The sequence below is a fragment of the Camelus dromedarius genome, chromosome 25 (assembly GCF_036321535.1).
Source record: "Camelus dromedarius isolate mCamDro1 chromosome 25, mCamDro1.pat, whole genome shotgun sequence".
Taxonomy (NCBI): Eukaryota; Metazoa; Chordata; class Mammalia; order Artiodactyla; family Camelidae; genus Camelus; species Camelus dromedarius.
In genome coordinates, this window is record NC_087460.1 from 25,461,407 (window position 1) to 25,482,067 (window position 20,661).

A 20,661-nucleotide genomic window follows, 5' to 3' on the forward strand; every position below is an offset into this window, starting at 1 on the left:
ATCTCTCAGAACTGAGCAAGTGGAGAGACGTTTGTTCAGCTAGCTCAAACGGAATGAGTTGCAGGAGAGACTTTTACTCTGGTTTCTTAGTGTGATTCCTAGTGCCGGTATGAATTTCCTGCAGTTTTCACTGTAAAACCGATTTTGAGCAAGTCGATACCGTTATATATGTATGGAGTGTAGTTTGCAACTGTAAAGAAACTTTGTGTTCCCAACAAGCTAGGTGAAGGACGGCTTTCAGACTCACTTATCTCTCAGAACTGAGCATGTGGAGAGACGTTCATTCAGCTAGCACAAAGGGAACGGGATTCAGGAGAAACTTTTACTCTGGTTTCTCGGTCTGTTTCCTAGTGCCGGTATGTAGTTCCTGAAGTTTTCTCTGTAAAATCGAGTTGCAGCTAGTACCTCCCCTTATATATGTATGGAGTGTAGTTTGCAACTGAAAAGAAACTTTGCGTTCCCAACAAGCTAGGTGAAGTACGGCTTTCACACACACTTATCTCTCAGAACTGAGCATGTGGAGAGACGTTCGTTCAGCTAGCTGAAACGGAACGGTTTGAAGGAGAAACTTTTACTCTGGTTTCTCAGTGTGTTTCCTAGTGCCGGTTTGAAGTTCCTGCAATTTTCACTGTAAAACCGAGTTGGAGTTTGTTCCTCCCCATATATATGTATGGAGTGCAGTTTGCAACTGAAAAGAAACTTTTTGTTCACAACAAGCTTGGTGAAGTACGTCTTTCACACACACTTATCTCTCAGAACTGAGCATGTAGAGAGACGTTTGTTCAGCTAGCACAAAAGGAACGGTTTGCAGGAGAAACTTTTACTCTGGTTTCTCAGTGTGTTTCCTAGTGCCGGTTTGAATTTCCTGCAGGTTTCACTGTAAAACCGAGTTGGAGCTAGTACCTCCCCATATATATGTATGGAGTGCAGTTTGTAACTGAAAAGAAAATTTCTGTTCCCACCAAGCTAGGTGAAGGACGGCTTACACACTCACTTATATATCAGAACTGAGCATGTGGGGAGACGTTCATTCAGCTAGCACAAATGGAACGGGATTCAAGAGAAACTTTTAATCTGCATTCTCAGTGTGTTTCCTAGTGCCGGTTTGAAGTTCCTGCAGTTTTCATTGTAATAACGTTTTGGAGCTTGTACCTACCTTTATATATTTATGGAGTGTAATTTGCAAATGAAAAGAAACTTTGTGTTCCCAACAAGCTAGATGATGGACGGCTTTCACTCACACTTATCTCTCAGAACTGAGCATGTGGAGAGATGTTCGTTCAGCTAGCACAAAAGGAACGGGTTGCAGGAGAAACTTTTACTCTGGTTTCTCAGTGTGTTTCCTAGTGCCGGTTTGAAGTTCCTGCAGTTTTCACTGTAATACCGATTTGGAGCTAGTCCATACCATTATATATGTATGGATTGAAGTTTGCAACTGAAAAGAAACTTTGTGTTCCCAACAAGCTAGGTGAAGGACGGCTTTCACACACACTTATCTCTCAGAACTGATCATGTGGAGAGACGTTCGTTCAGCAAGCACAAAAGGAACGGGATTCAGGAGAAACTTTTACTCTGGTTTCTCAGTGTGTTTCCTAGTGCCGGTTTGAAGTTCCTGCAGTTTTCACTGTAAAACCGATTTTGAGCAAGTCCATACCGTTATATATGTATGGAGTGTAGTTTGCAACTGTAAAGAAATTTTGTGTTCCCAACAAGCTAGGTGAAGGACGGCTTTCAGACTCACTTATCTCTCAGAACTGAGCATGTGGAGAGACGTTCGTTCAGCTAGCACAAAAGGAACGGGATTCAGGAGAAAATTTTACTCTGGTTTCTCGGTCTGTTTCCTAGTGCCGGTAGGTAGTTCCTGAAGTTTTCTCTGTAAAACCGAGTTGCAGCTAGTACCTCCCCTTATATATGTATGGAGTGCAATTTGCAACTGAAAAGAAACTTTGTGTTCCCAATAACCAAGCTGAAGGGCGGCTTTCACACACAGTTATCTCTCAGAACTGAGCATGTAGAGAGACGTTTGTTCAGCTAGCACAAAAGGAACGGTTTGCAGGAGAAACTTTTACTCTGGTTTCTCAGTGTGTTTCCTAGTGCCGGTTTGAATTTCCTGCAGTTTTCACTGTAAAACCGAGTTGGAGCTAGTACCTCCCCATATATATGTATGGTGTGCAGTTTGTAACTGAAAAGAAACTTTGTGTTCCCACCAAGCTAGGTGAAGGACGGCTTACACACTCACTTATATATCAGAACTGAGCATGTGTGGAGACGTTCATTCAGCTAGCACAAATGGAACGGGATTCAGGAGAAACTTTTAATCTGGATTCTCAGTGTGTTTCCTAGTGCCGGTTTGAAGTTCCTGCAGTTTTCACTGTAAAACAGAGTTGGAGCTAGTACCTCCCCATATATATGTATGGAGTGTAGTTTGCAACTGAAAAGAATCTTTGTGTTCCCAACAAGCTAGGTGAAGGACGGCTTTCACACACACTTATCTCTCAGAACTGAGCATGTGGAGAGACGTTCGTTCAGCTAGCACAAAAGAAACGGTTTGCAGTAGAAACTTTTACTCTGGTTTCTCAATGTGTTTACTTGTGCCGGTTTGAAGTTCCTGCAGTTTTCACTGTAATACCGATTTGGAGCTAGTCCATAACGTTATATATGTATGGAGTGTAGTTTGCAACTGAAAAGAAACTTTGTGTTCCCAACCATCTAGGTGAAGGAAGGCATTCACACACACTTATCTCTCAGAAAGGAGCATGTGGAGTGTCGTTCGTTCATGTAGCGCAAAGGGAACGGTTTGCAGGAGAAACTTTTACTCTGGTTTCTCAGTCTGTTTCCTAGTGCCGGTTTGAATTTCCTGCAGTTTTCACTGTAAAACCGAGTTGGAGCTAGTACCTCCCCATATGTATGTATGGAGTGTAGTTTGCAACTGAAAAGAAACTTTGTGTTCCCAACAAGCCAAGTGAAGGACGGCTTTCACACACAAATATCTCTCAGAACTGAGCATGTGGAGAGACGTTCGTCAGCTAGTTCAAACGGAACGGGTAGCAGTAGAAACTTTTACTCTGGTTTCTCAGTGTGTTTCCTAGTGCCGGTTTGAATTTCCTGCAGTTTTCACTGTAAAACCGAGTTGGAGATAGTACCACCCCATATATATATATGGAGTGCAGTTTGAAACTGAAAAGAAACTTTGTGTTCCCAACAAGTTAGGTGAAGGACGGCTTTCACACACACTTCTCTCTCAGAACTGAGCATGTGGAGAGACGTTCTTTCAGCTGGTACAAAGGGAACGGGTTGCAGGGGAAACTTTTACTCTGGTTTCTCAGTGTGTTTCCTAGTGCCGGTTTGAAGTTCCTGCAGTTTTCATTGTAATAACGTTTTGGAGCTTGTACCTACCTTTATATATTTATGGAGTGTAATTTGCAAATGAAAAGAAACTTTGTGTTCCTAACAAGCTTGATGATGGACGGCTTTCACTCACACTTATCTCTCAGAACTGAGCATGTGGAGAGATGTTCGTTCAGCTAGCACAAAAGGAACGGGTTGCAGGAGAAACTTTTACTCTGGTTTCTCAGTGTGTTTCCTAGTGCCGGTTTGAAGTTCCTGCAGTTTTCATTGTAATAACGTTTTGGAGCTTGTACCTACCTTTATATATTTATGGAGTGTAATTTGCAAATGAAAAGAAACTTTGTGTTCCCAACAAGCTAGATGATGGACGGCTTTCACACACACTTATCTCTCAGAACTGAGCTTGTGGAGAGACGTTCGTTCAGCTAGCACAAAAGAAACGGTTTGCAGTAGAAACTTTTACTCTGGTTTCTCAATGTGTTTACTTGTGCCGGTTTGAAGTTCCTGCAGTTTTCACTGTAATACCGATTTGGAGCTAGTCCATAACGTTATATATGTATGGAGTGTAGTTTGCAACTGAAAAGAAACTTTGTGTTCCCAACCATCTAGGTGAAGGAAGGCATTCACACACACTTATCTCTCAGAAAGGAGCATGTGGAGTGTCGTTCGTTCATGTAGCGCAAAGGGAACGGTTTGCAGGAGAAACTTTTACTCTGGTTTCTCAGTCTGTTTCCTAGTGCCGGTTTGAATTTCCTGCAGTTTTCACTGTAAAACCGAGTTGGAGCTAGTACCTCCCCATATGTATGTATGGAGTGTAGTTTGCAACTGAAAAGAAACTTTGTGTTCCCAACAAGCCAAGTGAAGGACGGCTTTCACACACAAATATCTCTCAGAACTGAGCATGTGGAGAGACGTTCGTCAGCTAGTTCAAACGGAACGGGTAGCAGTAGAAACTTTTACTCTGGTTTCTCAGTGTGTTTCCTAGTGCCGGTTTGAATTTCCTGCAGTTTTCACTGTAAAACCGAGTTGGAGATAGTACCACCCCATATATATGTATGGAGTACAGTTTGAAACTGAAAAGAAACTTTGTGTTCCCAACAAGTTAGGTGAAGGACGGCTTTCACACACACTTCTCTCTCAGAACTGAGCATGTGGAGAGACGTTCTTTCAGCTGGTACAAAGGGAACGGGTTGCAGGGGAAACTTTTACTCTGGTTTCTCAGTGTGTTTCCTAGTGCCGGTTTGAAGTTCCTGCAGTTTTCATTGTAATAACGTTTTGGAGCTTGTACCTACCTTTATATATTTATGGAGTGTAATTTGCAAATGAAAAGAAACTTTGTGTTCCCAACAAGCTAGATGATGGACGGCTTTCACTCACACTTATCTCTCAGAACTGAGCATGTGGAGAGATGTTCGTTCAGCTAGCACAAAAGGAACGGGTTGCAGGAGAAACTTTTACTCTGGTTTCTCAGTGTGTTTCCTAGTGCCGGTTTGAAGTTCCTGCAGTTTTCACTGTAATACCGATTTGGAGCTAGTCCATACCGTTATATATGTATGGATTGTAGTTTGCAACTGAAAAGAAACTTTGTGTTCCCAACAAGCTAGGTGAAGGACGGCTTTCACACACACTTATCTCTCAGAACTGAGCATGTGTAGAGACGTTCGTTCAGCAAGCACAAAGGGAACGGGATTCAGGAGAAACTTTTACTCTGGTTTCTCAGTGTGTTTCCCAGTGCCGGTTTGAAGTTCCTGCAGTTTTCACTGTAAAACCGATTTGGAGCTAGTACCTCCCCATATATATGTATGGAGTGTAGTTTGCAACTGAAAAGAAACTTTGTGTTCCCAACAAGCTAGGTGAAGGACGGCTTTCACACACACTTATCTCTCAGAACTGAGCATGTGGAGAGACGTTCGTTCAGCCAGGTGAAACGGAACGGGTGGCAGGAGAAATTTTTACTCTGGTTTCTCAGTGTGTTTCCTAGTGCCAGTTTGATGTTCCTGCAGTTTTCACTGTAAAACCGTGTTGGAGCTTGTACCTCCCCATATATATGTATGAAGTGCTGTTTGCAACTGAAAAGAAACTTTGTGTTCCCAACAAGCTAGTTGAAGGACGGCTTTCACACACACTTATCTCTCAGAACTGAGCATGTGGAGAGACGTTCGTTCAGCTAGCACAAAAGGAACGGGTTGCAGGAGAAACTTTTACTCTGGTTTCTCAGTGTGTTTCCTAGTGCCGGTTTGAAGTTCCTGCAGTTTTCACTGTAAAACCGATTTTGAGCAAGTCCATACCGTTATATATGTATGGAGTGTAGTTTGCAACTGTAAAGAAACTTTGTGTTCCCAACAAGCTAGGTGAAGGACGGCTTTAAGGCTCACTTATCTCTCAGAACTGAGCATGTGGAGAGACGTTCGTTCAGCTAGCACAAAGGGAACGGGATTCAGGAGAAAATTTTACTCTGATTTCTCGGTCTGTTTCCTAGTGCCGGTATGTAGTTCCTGAAGTTTTCTCTGTAAAACCGAGTTGCAGCTAGTACCTCCCCTTATATATGTATGGAGTGTAGTTTGCACCTGAAAAGAAACTTTGTGTTCCCAACAAGCTAGGTGAAGTACGGCTTTCACACACACTTATCTCTCAGAACTGAGCATGTGGAGAGACGTTCGTTCAGCTAGCTGAAACGGAACGGTTTGAAGGAGAATCTTTTACTCTGGTTTCTCAGTGTGTTTCCTAGTGCCGGTTGGAAGTTCCTGCAGTTTTCACTGTAAAACCGATTTGGAGCTTGTTCCTCGCCATATATATGTATGGAGTGCAGTTTGCAACTGAAAAGAAACTTTTTGTTCACAACAAGCTAGGTGAAGTACGTTTTTCACACACACTTATCTCTCAGAACTGAGCATGTGGAGAGACGTTCGTTCATCTAGCACAAAGGGAACGGGTTGCAGGAGAAACTTTTACTCTGGTTTCTCAGTGTGTTTCCTTGTGCCGGTTTGAAGTTCCTGCAATTTTCACTGTAAAACCGATTTGGAGCTAGTACCTCCCCTTATATATGTATGGAGTGCAATTTGCAACTGAAAAGAAACTTTGTGTTCCCAATAACCAAGCTGAAGGGCGGCTTTCACACACACTTATCTCTCAGAACTGAGCATGTAGAGAGACGTTTGTTCAGCTAGCACAAAAGGAACGGTTTGCAGGAGAAACTTTTACTCTGGTTTCTCAGTGTGTTTCCTAGTGCCGGTTTGAATTTCCTGCAGTTTTCACTGTAAAACCGAGTTGGAGCTAGTACCTCCCCATATATATGTATGGAGTGCAGTTTGTAACTGAAAAGAAACTTTGTGTTCCCACCAAGCTAGGTGAAGGACGGCTTACACACTCACTTATATATCAGACCTGAGCATGTGGGGAGACGTTCATTCAGCTAGCACAAATGGAACGGGATTCAGGAGAAACTTTTAATCTGGATTCTCAGTGTGTTTCCTAGTGCCGGTTTGAAGTTCCTGCAGTTTTCACTGTAAAACAGAGTTGGAGCTAGTACCTCCCCATATATATGTATGGAGTGTAGTTTGCAAATGAAAAGAATCTTTGTGTTCCCAACAAGCTAGGTGAAGGACGGCTTTCACACACACTTATCTCTCAGAACTGAGCATGTGGAGAGACGTTCGTTCAGCTAGCACAAAGAAACGGTTTGCATTAGAAACTTTTACTCTAGTTTCTCAATGTGTTTACTTGTGCCGGTTTGAAGTTCCTGCAGTTTTCACTGTAATACCGATTTGGAGCTAGTCCATAACGTTATATATGTATGGAGTGTAGTTTGCAACTGAAAAGAAACTTTGTGTTCCCAACCATCTAGGTGAAGGAAGGCATTCACACACACTTATCTCTCAGAAAGGAGCATGTGGAGTGTCGTTCGTTCATGTAGCACAAAGGGAACGGTTTGCAGGAGAAACATTTACTCTGGTTTCTCAGTCTGTTTCCTAGTGCCGGTTTGAAGTTCCTGCAGTTTTCACTGTAAAACCGAGTTGGAGCTAGTACCTCCCCATATGTATGTATGGAGTGTAGTTTGCAACTGAAAAGAAACTTTGTGTTCCCAACAAGCCAAGTGAAGGACGGCTTTCACACACAAATATCTCTCAGAACTGAGCATGTGGAGAGACGTTCGTCAGCTAGTTCAAACGGAACGGGTAGCTGTAGAAACTTTTACTCTGGTTTCTCAGTGTGTTTCCTAGTGCCGGTTTGAATTTCCTGCAGTTTTCACTGTAAAACCGAGTTGGAGATAGTACCACCCCATATATATGTATGGAGTGCAGTTTGAAACTGAAAAGAAACTTTGTGTTCCCAACAAGTTAGGTGAAGGACGGCTTTCACACACACTTCTCTCTCAGAACTGAGCATGTGGAGAGACGTTCTTTCAGCTGGTACAAAGGGAACCGGTTGCAGGGGAAACTTTTACTCTGGTTTCTCAGTGTGTTTCCTAGTGCCGGTTTGAAGTTCCTGCATTTTTCACTGTAATACCGATTTGGAGCTAGTCCATACCGTTATATATGTATGGAGTGTAGTTTGCAACTGAAAAGAAACTTTGTGTTCCCAACAAGCTAGGTGAAGTACGGCTTTCACAGACACTTATCTCTCAGAACTGAGCATGTGGAGAGACGTTCGTTCAGCTAGCTGAAACGGAACGGGTTGCAGGAGAAACTTTTACTCTGGTTTCTCAGTGTGTTTCCTAGTGCTGGTTTGAAGTTCCTGCAGTTTTCACTTTAAAACCGAGTTGGAGCTATTACCTCCCCATATATATTTATGGAGTGCAGTTTGCAACTGAAAAGAAACTTTGTGTTCCCAACAAGCTAGTTGAAGGACGGCTTTCACACACACTTATCTCTCAGAACTGAGCAAGTTTAGAGACGTTCGTTCAGCTAGCTCAAACGGAATGAATAGCAGGAGAAACTTTTACTCTGTTTTCTCAGTGTGATTCCTACTGCCGGTATGAAGTTCCTGCATTTTTCATTGTAAAACCGAGTTGGAGATAGTATCTCCCCATATATATGTATGGAGTGCAGTTTGCAACTGAAAAGAAACTTTGTGTTCCCAACAAGCTAGGTGAAGTACGGCTTTCACAGACACTTATCTCTCAGAACTGAGCATGTGGAGAGACGTTCGTTCAGCTAGCTGAAACGGAACGGGTTGCAGGAGAAACTTTTACTCTGGTTTCTCAGTGTGTTTCCTTGTGCCGGTTTGAAGTTCCTGCAATTTTCACTGTAAAACCGATTTGGAGCTAGTACCTCCCCTTATATATTTATGGAGTGCAATTTGCAACTGAAAAGAAACTTTGTGTTCCCAATAACCAAGCTGAAGGGCGGCTTTCACACACACTTATCTCTCAGAACTGAGCATGTAGAGAGACGTTTGTTCAGCTAGCACAAAAGGAACGGTTTGCAGGAGAAACTTTTACTCTGGTTTCTCAGTGTGTTTCCTAGTGCCGGTTTGAATTTCCTGCAGTTTTCACTGTAAAACCGAGTTGGAGCTAGTACCTCCCCATATATATGTATGGAGTGCAGTTTGTAACTGAAAGGAAACTTTGTGTTCCCACCAAGCTAGGTGAAGGACGGCTTACACACTCACTTATATATCAGAACTGAGCATGTGGGGAGACGTTCATTCAGCTAGCACAAATGGAATGGGATTCAGGAGAAACTTTTAATCTGGATTCTCAGTGTGTTTCCTAGTGCCGGTTTGAAGTTCCTGCAGTTTTCACTGTAAAACAGAGTTGAGGCTAGTACCTCCCCATATATATGTATGGAGTGTAGTTTGCAACTGAAAAGAATCTTTGTGTTCCCAACAAGCTAGGTGAAGGACGGCTTTCACACACACTTATCTCTCAGAACTGAGCATGTGGAGAGACGTTCGTTCAGCTAGCACAAAAGAAACGGTTTGCAGTAGAAACTTTTACTCTGGTTTCTCAATGTGTTTACTTGTGCCGGTTTGAAGTTCCTGCAGTTTTCACTGTAATACCGATTTGGAGCTAGTCCATACCGTTATATATGTATGGATTGTAGTTTGCAACTGAAAAGAAACTTTGTGTTCCCAACAAGCTAGGTGAAGGACGGCTTTTACACACACTTATCTCTCAGAACTGAGCATGTGGAGAGACGTTCGTTCAGCAAGCACAAAGGGAACGGGATTCAGGAGAAACTTTTACTCTGGTTTCTCAGTGTGTTTCCCAGTGCCGGTTTGAAGTTCCTGCAGTTTTCACTGTAAAACCGATTTGGAGCTAGTACCTCCCCATATATATGTATGGAGTGTAGTTTGCAACTGAAAAGAAACTTTGTGTTCCCAACAAGCTAGGTGAAGGACGGCTTTCACACACACTTATCTCTCAGAACTGAGCATGTGGAGAGACGTTCGTTCAGCCAGGTGAAACGGAACGGGTGGCAGGAGAAATTTTTACTCTGGTTTCTCAGTGTGTTTCCTAGTGCCAGTTTGATGTTCCTGCAGTTTTCACTGTAAAACCGTGTTGGAGCTTGTACCTCCCCATATATATGTATGAAGTGCTGTTTGCAACTGAAAAGAAACTTTGTGTTCCCAACAAGCTAGTTGAAGGACGGCTTTCACACACACTTATCTCTCAGAACTGAGCATGTGGAGAGACGTTCGTTCAGCTAGCACAAAAGGAACGGGTTGCAGGAGAAACTTTTACTCTGGTTTCTCAGTGTGTTTCCTAGTGCCGGTTTGAAGTTCCTGCAGTTTTCACTGTAAAACCGATTTTGAGCAAGTCCATACCGTTATATATGTATGGAGTGTAGTTTGCAACTGTAAAGAAACTTTGTGTTCCCAACAAGCTAGGTGAAGGACGGCTTTAAGGCTCACTTATCTCTCAGAACTGAGCATGTGGAGAGACGTTCGTTCAGCTAGCACAAAGGGAACGGGATTCAGGAGAAAATTTTACTCTGGTTTCTCGGTCTGTTTCCTAGTGCCGGTATGTAGTTCCTGAAGTTTTCTCTGTAAAACCGAGTTGCAGCTAGTACCTCCCCTTATATATGTATGGAGTGTAGTTTGCACCTGAAAAGAAACTTTGTGTTCCCAACAAGCTAGGTGAAGTACGGCTTTCACACACACTTATCTCTCAGAACTGAGCATGTGGAGAGACGTTCGTTCAGCTAGCTGAAACGGAACGGTTTGAAGGAGAATCTTTTACTCTGGTTTCTCAGTGTGTTTCCTAGTGCCGGTTGGAAGTTCCTGCAGTTTTCACTGTAAAACCGATTTGGAGCTTGTTCCTCGCCATATATATGTATGGAGTGCAGTTTGCAACTGAAAAGAAACTTTTTGTTCACAACAAGCTAGGTGAAGTACGTTTTTCACACACACTTATCTCTCAGAACTGAGCATGTGGAGAGACGTTCGTTCATCTAGCACAAAGGGAACGGGTTGCAGGAGAAACTTTTACTCTGGTTTCTCAGTGTGTTTCCTTGTGCCGGTTTGAAGTTCCTGCAATTTTCACTGTAAAACCGATTTGGAGCTAGTACCTCCCCTTATATATGTATGGAGTGCAATTTGCAACTGAAAAGAAACTTTGTGTTCCCAATAACCAAGCTGAAGGGCGGCTTTCACACACACTTATCTCTCAGAACTGAGCATGTAGAGAGACGTTTGTTCAGCTAGCACAAAAGGAACGGTTTGCAGGAGAAACTTTTACTCTGGTTTCTCAGTGTGTTTCCTAGTGCCGGTTTGAATTTCCTGCAGTTTTCACTGTAAAACCGAGTTGGAGCTAGTACCTCCCCATATATATGTATGGAGTGCAGTTTGTAACTGAAAAGAAACTTTGTGTTCCCACCAAGCTAGGTGAAGGACGGCTTACACACTCACTTATATATCAGACCTGAGCATGTGGGGAGACGTTCATTCAGCTAGCACAAATGGAACGGGATTCAGGAGAAACTTTTAATCTGGATTCTCAGTGTGTTTCCTAGTGCCGGTTTGAAGTTCCTGCAGTTTTCACTGTAAAACAGAGTTGGAGCTAGTACCTCCCCATATATATGTATGGAGTGTAGTTTGCAAATGAAAAGAATCTTTGTGTTCCCAACAAGCTAGGTGAAGGACGGCTTTCACACACACTTATCTCTCAGAACTGAGCATGTGGAGAGACGTTCGTTCAGCTAGCACAAAGAAACGGTTTGCATTAGAAACTTTTACTCTAGTTTCTCAATGTGTTTACTTGTGCCGGTTTGAAGTTCCTGCAGTTTTCACTGTAATACCGATTTGGAGCTAGTCCATAACGTTATATATGTATGGAGTGTAGTTTGCAACTGAAAAGAAACTTTGTGTTCCCAACCATCTAGGTGAAGGAAGGCATTCACACACACTTATCTCTCAGAAAGGAGCATGTGGAGTGTCGTTCGTTCATGTAGCACAAAGGGAACGGTTTGCAGGAGAAACATTTACTCTGGTTTCTCAGTCTGTTTCCTAGTGCCGGTTTGAAGTTCCTGCAGTTTTCACTGTAAAACCGAGTTGGAGCTAGTACCTCCCCATATGTATGTATGGAGTGTAGTTTGCAACTGAAAAGAAACTTTGTGTTCCCAACAAGCCAAGTGAAGGACGGCTTTCACACACAAATATCTCTCAGAACTGAGCATGTGGAGAGACGTTCGTCAGCTAGTTCAAACGGAACGGGTAGCAGTAGAAACTTTTACTCTGGTTTCTCAGTGTGTTTCCTAGTGCCGGTTTGAATTTCCTGCAGTTTTCACTGTAAAACCGAGTTGGAGATAGTACCACCCCATATATATGTATGGAGTGCAGTTTGAAACTGAAAAGAAACTTTGTGTTCCCAACAAGTTGGTGAAGGACGGCTTTCACACACACTTCTCTCTCAGAACTGAGCATGTGGAGAGACGTTCTTTCAGCTGGTACAAAGGGAACCGGTTGCAGGGGAAACTTTTACTCTGGTTTCTCAGTGTGTTTCCTAGTGCCGGTTTGAAGTTCCTGCATTTTTCACTGTAATACCGATTTGGAGCTAGTCCATACCGTTATATATGTATGGAGTGTAGTTTGCAACTGAAAAGAAACTTTGTGTTCCCAACAAGCTAGGTGAAGTACGGCTTTCACAGACACTTATCTCTCAGAACTGAGCATGTGGAGAGACGTTCGTTCAGCTAGCTGAAACGGAACGGGTTGCAGGAGAAACTTTTACTCTGGTTTCTCAGTGTGTTTCCTAGTGCTGGTTTGAAGTTCCTGCAGTTTTCACTTTAAAACCGAGTTGGAGCTATTACCTCCCCATATATATTTATGGAGTGCAGTTTGCAACTGAAAAGAAACTTTGTGTTCCCAACAAGCTAGTTGAAGGACGGCTTTCACACACACTTATCTCTCAGAACTGAGCAAGTTTAGAGACGTTCGTTCAGCTAGCTCAAACGGAATGAATAGCAGGAGAAACTTTTACTCTGTTTTCTCAGTGTGATTCCTACTGCCGGTATGAAGTTCCTGCATTTTTCATTGTAAAACCGAGTTGGAGATAGTATCTCCCCATATATATGTATGGAGTGCAGTTTGCAACTGAAAAGAAACTTTGTGTTCCCAACAAGCTAGGTGAAGTACGGCTTTCACAGACACTTATCTCTCAGAACTGAGCATGTGGAGAGACGTTCGTTCAGCTAGCTGAAACGGAACGGGTTGCAGGAGAAACTTTTACTCTGGTTTCTCAGTGTGTTTCCTTGTGCCGGTTTGAAGTTCCTGCAATTTTCACTGTAAAACCGATTTGGAGCTAGTACCTCCCCTTATATATTTATGGAGTGCAATTTGCAACTGAAAAGAAACTTTGTGTTCCCAATAACCAAGCTGAAGGGCGGCTTTCACACACACTTATCTCTCAGAACTGAGCATGTAGAGAGACGTTTGTTCAGCTAGCACAAAAGGAACGGTTTGCAGGAGAAACTTTTACTCTGGTTTCTCAGTGTGTTTCCTAGTGCCGGTTTGAATTTCCTGCAGTTTTCACTGTAAAACCGAGTTGGAGCTAGTACCTCCCCATATATATGTATGGAGTGCAGTTTGTAACTGAAAGGAAACTTTGTGTTCCCACCAAGCTAGGTGAAGGACGGCTTACACACTCACTTATATATCAGAACTGAGCATGTGGGGAGACGTTCATTCAGCTAGCACAAATGGAATGGGATTCAGGAGAAACTTTTAATCTGGATTCTCAGTGTGTTTCCTAGTGCCGGTTTGAAGTTCCTGCAGTTTTCACTGTAAAACAGAGTTGAGGCTAGTACCTCCCCATATATATGTATGGAGTGTAGTTTGCAACTGAAAAGAATCTTTGTGTTCCCAACAAGCTAGGTGAAGGACGGCTTTCACACACACTTATCTCTCAGAACTGAGCATGTGGAGAGACGTTCGTTCAGCTAGCACAAAAGAAACGGTTTGCAGTAGAAACTTTTACTCTGGTTTCTCAATGTGTTTACTTGTGCCGGTTTGAAGTTCCTGCAGTTTTCACTGTAATACCGATTTGGAGCTAGTCCATAACGTTATATATGTATGGAGTGTAGTTTGCAACTGAAAAGAAACTTTGTGTTCCCAACCATCTAGGTGAAGGAAGGCATTCACACACACTTATCTCTCAGAAAGGAGCATGTGGAGTGTCGTTCGTTCATGTAGCACAAAGGGAACGGTTTGCAGGAGAAACTTTTACTCTGGTTTCTCAGTCTGTTTCCTAGTGCCGGTTTGAAGTTCCTGCAGTTTTCACTGTAAAACCGAGTTGGAGCTAGTACCTCCCCATATGTATGTATGGAGTGTAGTTTGCAACTGAAAAGAAACTTTGTGTTCCCAACAAGCCAAGTGAAGGACGGCTTTCACACAAAAATATCTCTCAGAACTGAGCATGTGGAGAGACGTTCGTCAGCTAGTTCAAACGGAACGGGTAGCAGTAGAAACTTTTACTCTGGTTTCTCAGTGTGTTTCCTAGTGCCGGTTTGAAGTTCCTGCAGTTTTCACTGTAAAACCGAGTTGGAGATAGTACCAGCCCATATATATGTATGGAGTGCAGTTTGAAAATGAAAAGAAACTTTGTGTTCCCAACAAGTTAGGTGAAGGACGGCTTTCACACACACTTCTCTCTCAGAACTGAGCATGTGGAGAGACGTTCTTTCAGCTGGTACAAAGGGAACGGGTTGCAGGGGAAACTTTTACTCTGGTTTCTCAGTGTGTTTCCTAGTGCCGTTTTGAAGTTCCTGCAGTTTTCATTGTAATAACGTTTTGGAGCTTGTACCTACCTTTATATATTTATGGAGTGTAATTTGCAAATGAAAAGAAACTTTGTGTTCACATCAAGCTAGATGATGGACGGTTTTCACTCACACTTATCTCTCAGAACTGAGCATGTGGAGAGATGTTCGTTCAGCTAGCACAAAAGGAACGGGTTGCAGGAGAATCTTTTACTCTGGTTTCTCAGTGTGTTTCCTAGTGCCGGTTTGAAGTTCCTGCAGTTTTCACTGTAAAACCGATTTGGAGCTAGTCCATACCGTTATATATGTATGGATTGTAGTTTGCAACTGAAAAGAAACTTTGTGTTCCCAACAAGCTAGGTGAAGTACGGCTTTCACACACACTTATCTCTCAGAACTGAGCATGAGGAGAGACGTTCGTTCATCTAGCACAAAGGGAACGGGTTGCATGAGAAACTTTTAATCTGGTTTCTCTGTCTGTTTCCTAGTGCCGGTTTGAAGTTCCTGCAGTTTACACTGTAAAACCGAGTTGGAGCTAGTACCTCCCCATATATATGTATGGAGTGGAGTTTGCAACTGAAAAGAAACTTTGTGTTCCCAACAAGCTAAGTGAAGGACGTCTTTCACACACACTTATCTCTCAGATCTGAGCATGTGGAGAGACGTACGTTCAGCTGGCACAAAGGGAACGGGTTGCAGGAGAAACTTTTACTCTGGTTTCTCAGTGTTTTTCCTAGTGCCGGTTTGAAGTTCCTGCAGTTTTCACTGTAAAACCGAGTTGGAGCTAGTACCTCCACATATATATTTATGGAGTGCAGTTTACAACTGAAAAGAAACTTTGTGTTCCCAACAAGCTAGGTGAAGGACGGCTTTCACACACATTTATCTCTCAGATGTGAGCATGTGGATAGACGTTCGTCCAGGTAGCAAAAAAAGAACGGTTTGCAGGAGAAACTTTTACTCTGGTTTCTCAGTGTGTTTCCTAGTGCCAGTTTGATGTTCCTGCAGTTTTCACTGTAAAACCGTGTTGGAGCTTGTACCTCCCCATATATATATATGGAGTGCAATTTGCAACTGAAAAGAATATTTGTGTTCCCAACAAGCTAGGTGAAGGACGGCTTTCACACACACTTAACTCTCAGAACTGAGCATGTGGAGAGACGTTCGTTCAGCTAGCTGAAACGGAACGGGTTGCAGGAGAATCTATTACTCTGGTTTCTCAGTGTGTTTCCTAGTGCCGGTTTGAAGTTCCTGCAGTTTCCACTTTAAAACCGAGTTGGAGCTATTACCTCCCCATATATATTTATGGAGTGCAGTTTGCAACTGAAAAGAAACTTTGTGTTCCCAACAAGCTAGTTGAAGGACGGATTTCACACACACTTATCTCTCAGAACTGAGCAAGTGGAGAGACGTTCGTTCAGCTAGCTCAAACGGAATGAATTGCAGGAGAAACTTTTACTCTGTTTTCTCAGTGTGATTCCTAGTGCCGGTATGAAGTTCCTGCAGTTTTCATTGTAAAACCGAGTTGGAGCTAGTATCTCCCCATATATATGTATGGAGTGCAGTTTGTAACTGAAAAGAATATTTATGTTCCCAACAAGCTAGGTGAAGGACGGCTTTCACACACACTTAACTCTCAGAACTGAGCATGTGGAGAGACGTTCGTTCAGCTAGCTGAAACGGAACGGGTTGCAGGAGAAACTATTACTCTGGTTTCTCAGTGTGTTTCCTAGTGCCGGTTTGAAGTTCCTGCAGTTTTCACTTTAAAACCGAGTTGGAGCTATTACCTCCCCATATATATTTATGGAGTGCAGTTTGCAACTGAAAAGAATATTTGTGTTCCCAACAAGCTAGGTGAAGGACGGCTTTCACACACACTTAACTCTCAGAACTGAGCATGTGGAGAGACGTTCATTCAGCTAGCACAAATTGAACGGGATTCAGTAGAAACTTTTACTCAGGTTTCTCAGTCTGTTTCCTAGTGCCGGTATGATGTTCCTGCAATTTTCACTGTAAAAGCGAGTTGGAGCTTGTACCTCCACATATATATGTATGGAGTGTAGTTTGCAACTGAAAAGAAACTTTGTGTTCCCAACAAGCTAGGTGAAGGACGGCTTTCACACACACTTAACTCTCAGAACTGAGCATGTGGAGAGACGTTCGTTTAGCTAGCCCAAACGGAACGGTTTGCAGGAGAAACATTTACTCTGGTTTCTCAGTATGTTTCCTAGTGCCGGTTTGATGTTCCTGCAGTTTTCACTGTAAAACCGAGTTGGAGCTTGTATCTCCCCATATATATGTATGGAGTGCAGTTTGCAACTGAAAAGAAACTTTGTGTTCCCAACAAGCTAGGTGAAGGTCGGCTTTCACACACACTTAACTCTCAGAACTGAGCATGTGGAGAGACGTTCGTTCAGCTAGCACAAACGGAACGGGTTGCAGGAAAACCTTTTGCTCTGGTTTCTAAGTGTGTTTCCTAGAGACGGTTTGATGTTCCTGCAGTTTTCACTGTAAAACCGAGTTGGAGCTAGTACCTCCCCATATATATGTATGGAGTGTAGTTTGCAACTGAAAAGAAACTTTGTGTTCCCAACAAGCTAGGTGAAGGACGGCTTTCACACACACTTATCTCTCAGAATTGAGCATGTGGAGAGACGTTCGTTCAGCTAGCACAAAAGGAACGCGTTGCAGGGGAAACTTTTACTCTGGTTTCTCAGTGTGTTTCCTAGTGCTGGTTTGAATTTCTTGCAGTTTTCACTGTAATACCGATTTGGAGCTAGTCCATACCGTTATATATGTATGGAGTGTAGTTTGCAACTGAAAAGAAACTTTGTGTTCCCAACAAGCTATGTGAAGGACGGCTTTCACACACACTTATCTCTCAGAATTGAGCATGTGGAGAGACGTTCGTTCAGCTAGCACAAATGGAACGGGATTCAGTAGAAACTTTTACTCTGGTTTCTCAGTCTGTTTCCTAGTGCCGGTTTGAAGTTCCTGCAGTTTTCACTGTAAAACCGAGTTGGAGCTTGTACCTCCCCATATATATGTATGGAGTGTAGTTTGCAACTGAAAAGAAACTTTGTGTTCCCAACAAGCTAGGTGAAGGACGGCTTTCACACATACTTATCTCTCAGAACTGAGCATGTGGAGAGACGTTCGTTCAGCTAGCACAAAGGGAACGGGATTCAGGAGAAACTTTTACTCTGGTTTCTCAGTGTGTTTCCTAGTGCCGGTTTGAAGTTCCTGCAGTTTTCACTGTAAAACCGAGTTGGAGCTAGTACCTCCCCATATATATGTATGGAGTGTAGTTTGCAACTGAAAAGAAACTTTGTGTTCCCAACAAGCTAGGTGAAGGACGGCTTTCACACACACTTATCTCTCAGAACTGAGCATGTGGAGAGACGTTCGTTCAGCTAGCTCAAACGGAACCGGTGGCCGGAGAAATTTTTACTCTGGTTTCTCAGTGTGTTTCCTAGTGCCAGTTTGATGTTCCTGCAGTTTTCACTGTAAAACCGTGTTGGAGCTTGTACCTCCCCATATATATGTATGGAGTGCAGTTTGCAACTGAAAAGAAACTTTGTGTTCCCAATAACCTAGGTGAAGGACGGATTTCACAAACACTTATCTCTCAGAACTGAGCATGTGGAGATACTTTCGTTCAGCTAGCACAAAAGGAACGGGTTGCAGGAGAAACTTTTGCTCTGGTTTCTCAGTGTGTTTCCTAGTGCCGGTTTGAAGTTCCTGCAGTTTTCACTGTAATACCGATTTGGAGCAAGTCCATACCGTTATATATGTATGGAGTGTAGTTGGCAACTGAAAAGAAACTTTGTGTTCCCAACAAGCTAGGTGAAGGACGGCTTTCAGACTCACTTATCTCTCAGAACTGAGCATGTGGAGAGACGTTCGTTCAGCTAGCACAAAGGGAACGGGATTCAGGAGAAACTTTTACTCTGGTTTCTCAGTGTGATTCCTAGTGCTGGTATGAAGTTCCTGCAGTTTTTATTGTAAAACCGAGTTGGAGCTAGTACAACCCCATATATATGTATGGAGTGTAGTTTGCAACTGAAAAGAAACTTTGTGTTCCCAACAAGCTAGGTGAAGCACGGCTTTCACACACACTTATCTCTCAGAACTGAGCATGTGGAGAGACGTTCGTTCAGCTAGCTCAAACGGAACCGGTGGCCGGAGAAATTTTTACTCTGGTTTCTCAGTGTTTTTCCTAGTGCCAGTTTGATGTTCCTGCAGTTTTCACTGTAAAACCGTGTTGGAGCTTGTACCTCCCCATATATATGTATGGAGTGCAGTTTGCAACTGAAAAGAAACTTTGTGTTCCCAATAACCTAGGTGAAGGACGGATTTCACAAACACTTATCTCTCAGAACTGAGCATGTGGAGATACTTTCGTTCAGCTAGCACAAAAGGAACGGGTTGCAGGAGAAACTTTTGCTCTGGTTTCTCAGTGTGTTTCCTAGTGCCGGTTTGAAGTTCCTGCAGTTTTCACTGTAATACCGATTTGGAGCAAGTCCATACCGTTATATATGTATGGAGTGTAGTTGGCAACTGAAAAGAAACTTTGTGTTCCCAACAAGCTAGGTGAAGGACGGCTTTCACACACACTTATCTCTCAGAATTGAGCATGTGGAGAGACGTTCGTTCAGCTAGCACAAAAGGAACGCATTGCAGGAGAAACTTTTACTCTGGTTTCTCAGTGTGTTTCCTAGTGCCGGTTTGAATTTCTTGCAGTTTTCACTGTAATACCGATTTGGAGCTAGTCCATACCGTTATAAATGTATGGAGTGTAGTTTGCAACTGAAAAGAAACTTTGTGTTCCCAACAAGCTAGGTGAAGGACGGCTTTCACACACACTTATCTCTCAGAACTGAGCATGTGGAGAGACGTTCGTTCAGCTAGCACAAAGGGAACGGGATTCAGGAGAAACTTTTACTCTGGTTTCTCAGTGTGTTTCCTAGTGCCGGTTTGAAGTTCCTGCAGTTTTCACTGTAAAACCGAGTTGGAGCTAGTACCTCCCCATATATATGTATGGAGTGTAGTTTGCAACTGAAAAGAAACTTTGTGTTCCCAACAAGCTAGGTGAAGGACGGCTTTCACACACACTTATCTCTCAGAACTGAGCATGTGGAGAGACGTTCGTTCAGCTAGCTCAAACGGAACCGTTGGCCGGAGAAATTTTTACTCTGGTTTCTCAGTGTGTTTCCTAGTGCCAGTTTGATGTTCCTGCAGTTTTCACTGTAAAACCGTGTTGGAGCTTGTACCTCCCCATATATATGTATGGAGTGCAGTTTGCAACTGAAAAGAAACTTTGTGTTCCCAATAACCTAGGTGAAGGACGGATTTCACAAACACTTATCTCTCAGAACTGAGCATGTGGAGATACTTTCTTTCAGCTAGCACAAAGGGAACGGGATTCAGGAGAAACTTTTACTCTGGTTTCTCAGTGTGATTCCTAGTGCCGGTATGAAGTTCCTGCAGTTTTCATTGTAAAACCGATTTGGAGCTAGTACATCCCCATATATATGTATGGAGTGTAGTTTGCAACTGAAAAGAAACTTTGTGTTCCCAACAAGCTAGGTGAAGGACGGCTTTCACACACACTTATCTCTCAGAATTGAGCATGTGGAGAGACGTTCGTTCAGCTAGCACAAAAGGAACGCGTTGCAGGAGAAACTTTTACTCTGGTTTCTCAGTGTGTTTCCTAGTGCCGGTTTGAATTTCTTGCAGTTTTCACTGTAATACCGATTTGGAGCTAGTCCATACCGTTATAAATGTATGGAGTGTAGTTTGCAACTGAAAAGAAACTTTGTGTTCCCAACAAGCTATGTGAAGGACGGCTTACACACACACTTATCTCTCAGAATTGAGCATGTGGAGAGACGTTCGTTCAGCTAGCACAAATGGAACGGGATTCAGTAGAAACTTTTACTCTGGTTTCTCAGTCTGTTTCCTAGTGCCGGTATGAAGTTCCTTCAATTTTCACTGTGAAACCGAGTTGGAGCTTGTACCTCCGCATATATATGTATGGAGTGTAGTTTGCAACTGAAAAGAAACTTTGTGTTCCCAACAAGCTAGGTGAAGGACGGCTTTCACACACACTTAT